The sequence below is a fragment of the Capra hircus genome, chromosome 13, assembly GCF_001704415.2.
Source record: "Capra hircus breed San Clemente chromosome 13, ASM170441v1, whole genome shotgun sequence".
In the NCBI taxonomy this organism is placed as follows: Eukaryota; Metazoa; Chordata; class Mammalia; order Artiodactyla; family Bovidae; genus Capra; species Capra hircus.
This window is the reverse complement of record NC_030820.1, coordinates 27,545,515-27,551,755: the sequence shown is the minus strand read 5'-3', so window position 1 is coordinate 27,551,755 and position 6,241 is coordinate 27,545,515.

Genomic DNA, 6,241 nt, shown 5'->3' with positions numbered 1-6,241 from the left:
AAGTAAAAAGAATGACGCAGTAGGAGGCTTTAAAGTGAAGGCTCAGGTAGTCACAGATAAGATTGTGCTGTTTATGTTTCCTTTGAAAAAGTCCAAAAATGACTCCACATGCTCAGCTCTGTTTGAAGGAAACAGACTCTATTCTGCTGAAATATGATTTTGGAGCCATGAAGGTTAATTTTATCTGTCAACTTCACTAGTTTGATTAAACATTACTTCAGGGTGTGCCTGAGGGTGTGTCTGGATGAGATTAGCAGTTGAATCAGTAGGCTCCTAAAGTAGATCACTCTCCCAAGTGCTGGTGGGCATTATCCAGTATCCTATATCTTCATAGGATATGAAGGCTGCTGTAGAATCCTAAACGGGAGAAGGCAATGGCACCCCACTCCAGTACTCTTGCCTGGAAAATCCCATGGACGGAGGAGCCTGGTGGGCTGCAGTCCATGGGGTCGCTAAGAGTCGGACACGACTGAGCGACTTCACTTTCACTCTTCACTTTCATGCATTGGAGAAGGAAATGGCAACCCACTCCAGTGTTCTTGCCTTGAGAATCCCAGGGACGGGGGAGCCTGGTGGGCTGCTGTCTATGGGGTCGTACAGAGTCGGACATGACTGAAGCGACTTAGCAGCAGCAGCGGAATCCTAAACAGAATAGAGAAAGAGGTATTTACCCTTTTTGCTTCCTACCTCCTTGAGCTGGGACACTGACCTTCTCCTGAACTTGGACTAGGATTTACGCCATCAGTTCCTCTGATTCTCAGACCTTCTGATTTAGACTCTAATTACACCACCAGTTTACCTGGGTCTCTAGCTTATAGATGCATTTCATGGCACTTCTCAGCCTTTGCAATGACTTGAGTCAATTCCTCAAATAAATCTCTTTCCCTACATGTATATTGTTAACCTAAAACAATAAAGCAGCCAATTATTTTACCAGTAAAATGGGTTCATTCTGGAGCAGCAAAGGATTGCCATTCAGGGCACACAATGATGGTGAACCACGTGGTAAAACAAAGGAGAAGAAACTTTTTTATAGAGTAGAAGGAAGAGTTGGGAGGGGTTATTACAGAGTCCAACGGAGGAAACTGAGAGCAGGAAGTAGTGGCTTTTCATTGGTTCAGTTCAGTTCAGCCGCTCAGTTGTGTCCAACTCTTTGAGACCCCATGAATCGCAGCACGCCAGGCCTCCCTGTCCATCACCAGCTCCCGGAGTTCACTCAAACTCACATCCATTGAGTCGGTGGTGCCATCCAGCCATCTCATCCTCTGTCGTCCCCTTCTCCTCCTGACCCCAATCCCTCCCAGCATCAGGGTCTTTTCCAATGAGTCAACTCTTCGCATGAGGTGGCCAAAGTACTGGACTTTCAGCTTCAACATCAGCCTTCCAAAGAACACCCAACACTGATCTCCTTTAGGATGGACTGGTTGGATCTCCTTGCAGTCCAAGGGACTCTCAAGAATCTTCTCCACACTACAGTTCAAAAGCATCAATTCTTCAGCGCTCAGCTTTCTTCACAGTCCAACTCTCACATCCATACATGACCACAGGAAAAACCATAGCCTTGCTTAGATGGACCTTTGTTGATAAAGTAATGTCTCTGCTTTTGAATATGCAATCTAGGCTGGTCATAACTTTCCTTCCAAGGAGTAAGTGTCTTTTAATTTCATAGCTGCAATCACCATCTCCAGGGATGTTGGATCCCACCAAAATAAAGTCTGACACTGTTTCTACTGTTTCCCCATCTAGTTCCCATGAAGTGATGGGACCAGATGCCATGATCTTCGTTTTCTGAATGTTGAGCTTTAAGCCAACTTTTTCACTCTCCTCTTTCACTTTCATCAAGAGGCTTTTTAGCTCCTCTTCACTTTCTGCCATCAGGGTGGTGTCATCTGCATATCTGAGGTTATTGATATTTCTCCTGGCAATCTTGATTCCAGCTTGTGCTTCTTCCAGCCAGTGTTTCTCATGATGTACTCTGCATAGAAGTTAAATAAGCAGGGTGACAATATACAGCCTTGACATACTCCTTTTTCTATTTGAAACCAGTCTGTTGTTCCATGTCCAGTTCTAACTGTTGCTTCCTGACTGCATATAGGTTTCTCAAGAGTCAGGTCAGGTGGTCTGGTATTCCCATCTCTCTCAGAATTTTCCACAGTTTATTGTGATCCACACAGTCAAAGACTTTGGCATAGTCAACAAAGCAGAAGTAGATGTTTTTCTGAAACTCTCTTGCTTTTTCCATGATCCAGTGAATGTTGAAATTTTATCTCTGGTTCCTCTGCCTTTTCTAAAACCAGATTGACCATCTGGAAGTTCGCGGTTCACGTATTGCTGAAGCCTAGCTTGGAGAATTTTGAGCATTACTTTACTAGCATGTGAGATGAGTGCAATTGTGTGGTAGTTTGAGCATTCTTTGGCATTGTCTTTCTTTGGGATTGGAATGAAAACTGACCTTTTCCAGTCCTGTGGCCACTGCTGAGTTTTCCCAATTTGCTGGCATATTGAGTGCAGCACTTTCACAGCATCATCTTTCAGGATTTGAAATAGCTCCACTGGAATTCCATCACCTCCACTAGCTTTGTTCGTAGTGATGCTTTCTAAGGCCCACTTGACTTCACATTCCAGGATGTCTGGCTGTAGGTGAGTGATCACATCATCGTGATTATCTTGGTTGTGAAGATCATTTTTATACAGTTCTTCCATGTATTCTTGCCACCTCTTCTTAATATCTTCTGCTTCTGTTAGGTCCATACCATTTCTGTCCTTTATTGAGCCCATCTTTGCATGAAATATTCCTTTGGTATCTCTAATTTTCTTGAAGAGATCTCCAGTCTTTTCCATTCTGTTGTTTTTCTCTATTTCTTTGCATTGATCGCTGAGGAAGGCTCTATCTCTCCTGGCTATTCTTTGGAACTCTGCATTCAGATGCCTATATCTTTCCTTTTCTCCTTTGCTTTTCACTTCTCTTCTTTTCACAGCTATTTGTAAGGCCTCCTCAGACAGCCATTTTGCTTTTTCACATTTCTTTTTCTTGGGAATGATCTTGATCCCTGTCTCCTGTACAATATCATGAACCTCCGTCCATAGTTCATCAGGCACTCTGTCTATCAGATCTAGTCCCTTAAATCTATTTCTCACTTCCACTGTATAATCATTGGTTGGGTTGTAACAATCTGATTGGCTGAGCTGTTGCCAGGCAGAGAGAAAATTTTTTTGCTTTTGCTATTAGTATTAAAGAAGTGTCACTTCCTGCTGGGGATGCAAAAAAGGTCTCTTATTATTGGTATCTGCATTGACTTCAAGTAGCATGTGTGTGAATACTCTTCTGCCTCCCAACTCCATTTCAGTGAAGTTTCCCTTCATTCATTTGCATAGTATCCATGTATCTATGGCTATACCTCTCCTACAAAGCTCCATATAATTAAAGCTATGGTTTTTCCAGTAGTTGTGTATGGATGTGAGAGTTGGACTATAAAGTAAGCTGAGCACCAAAGAATTGATTCTTTTGAACTGTGGTGTTGGAGAAGACTCTTGAGAGTCCCTTGGACTGCAAGGAGATCCAACTAGTCCATTCTAAAGGAGATCAGTCCTGGGTGTTCATCGGAAGGACTGATGCTGAAGCTGAAACTCCAATACTTTGGTCACCTGATGAGAAGAACTGACTCCTTGGAAAAGACCCTGATGCTGGGAAAAATAGAAGGCAGAAGAAGGGGATGATAGAGGATGAAATAGCTGGATGGCATCACCAACTTGATGGACATTAGTTTGAGCAGGCTCCAGGAGTTGGTGGACAAGGAAGCCTGGTATGCTACAGTCCATGGGTCCACAAAGAGTTGGACATGACGAGCATCTGAACTGAGCTGAACTGACTGGTTCTATTTCTCTGGGAAAACCCTAATAGGAGAGTAAAAACAAGTCCATGAAGCATCACAGAGGGACATGAACCCGTATTTGCCAACCTGGAGGCCTCCTCTGGCACATCCTCTTCGCCCAGCCCCAACCACTCACCATCTAAATTCCATTTCCTATTTTTCATTCAGTTTTAGAAGTGACAGTCCGTGTGAAAAACAGCAGCTTTTTCTCACTTTGGCAGCTAACCAAAGTGTATACTCATTGATGGCAGGAGAAGTCTCTCAGATCTGTATTTCCTAGGGTTCTAAAACCCAGAAGCAAGTGCTTTGCACATAGATAGGAGTTTCAGAGAATTAACAAATGCAATCTCCAAATGGTTAACGTTTACAAACACTAACTAGCAGTATATTATTAATCCCCAAAAACAAACCAGACTGCATCACAGAGACCATCCTGCTGGGGATGCAAAGAAGGTCTTTATATTCTTGGGATCTGTACTAACCTCTCACCCAGACTCCTTCAGAATGAGACTGAAGCATGAGGTCAGGGGAGAGGAAAACAGACTGCAGACACCGAAGGTATGGCTGCGGCTTTACCAAACTTTGACCAGCACTAAATCAGCCAACACAAAATGAATAAAGTTCCTGTTAGCATGTCACACACACTGGGGAAAGAACAAATGAAATCACATTGATAAAATTCATCTTTCTATAAAATTTGTTCATTGGATCTTTCTCCCAAACCTTCTTTGACATGATTAACCAAAGTTTGAAAACTGAAGATGGGAAACAAACAAAAGCCCATTGGATTATCTAGTCCACATTTTTTGGCCCTGTGTGCAAATTGTGTGTTCCCTAGGGAAATATTTTCTACTTTTTTTTAAAGAATTTTTTTTATGTGGAAGATTTTTCAAAACCCTTTATTGGATTTTGTTAAAACATTGATTCTGTTTTAAAATTTTGTTTTTGGCCAGGAGGTGGACATGATGAGCGACCCAACTAACTTGGCATCTTAGTTCCCTGACCAGGGATTGAACCCACACTCCCTGCATTGGAAGGCAAAGTCTTAGCCACTGGACCACCATGGAAGTTCCTAGAAATATTTTCTAGAACTTTTGTCTAATCCATTTCTGGTAGATTTGCTCTTGTTTCAGTCTTTTTCTGAAGAATTTATTCCAGTTGTTTTTGTTTAATCACTCAGTAGTGCCCAACTCTTTGCGTCCCCATGGACTGTAGCCCACCATGCTCCTTTTGTCCATGAGATTTCCCAGGCATGAATACTGGAGTGGGTTGCCATTTCCTACTCCAGGGCACATTCCCAAACCAGGAATCAGACCTGCATCTCCTGCTTGGGCAGGCAGATTCTTTACCACTGAACCATCAGGGAAAGATTCCTTATTCCAGTTAGGCACAACTTTGACACCTGAGGGTTATTCTGAGATTTCCATTTCAGTTTGCCTTATTTCAATTTTGCCCCATTACTCCTACTTAGACCGGTCCCTTGTCAACACACTGTGGATCGTTTTCACATTCCTTTTCAGGCATAATTTAACCATGCTTCACACATTAACTTGAGTAGACAGTATATGGCATAAATTACAGAAAACAGCGATGTGTGAAGACATTCCGTGGTGAATAAATTAAAGCATTAATTTCAGACATATCAAACCAACACTTCTTAAATTTGTGGTTCATATAACTTTCGGGCCTGTTTTCTAAGGTCTTTGGAAGGGAGGAATTAAATGGAAGATTAGTCTAAAACTTCTACTTTTATTTCATGGGATAGAGATCAGCCATTCCCATGAATATTTAAAAGAGGAAGAATTTTTAAAAGAGAATTTAACACAGAGGACCTACTCAGATTTACGGAGATGTTGACATTCAGACATACATGTGAGAAAAACTGGGTTTAGCGACTCACCAGACATTATCACCACCAATCTGGCAGTAAAGAGAATTAAGAGTATTGACAAGCAGGACAGAACTTTCTCACCCACTGAGTATTTGTGCAACTTGGTACAATGAGTCTGAGTTGACTGAGAAGCAAAGGTGTTTATATTGCAAAGGAAAGATTTTAAAAAGGAGAATCTAACTCAAATTTACCAAAATTGCTAGGTGGAAAGGAAACTATTCTCAGCACAGGCTCATCAGGGATCCTGGAGTTTCTGGTTTTCACAGCTGATACAGAACCACAGCATGTACATGGAACTGGCACCAAAATGTGCACACACAAACACACACACACACACACACAAACACACACATACACATCTTTCTAGGTAGTGAGACTTGAGGAAAATGATCAAATTCATTTTTGCTCCTAGTTTTATTATACTTCATAGTATTTATCACTTACTCTATATCTTTATTTTTATTCTTTCCCCCAACCC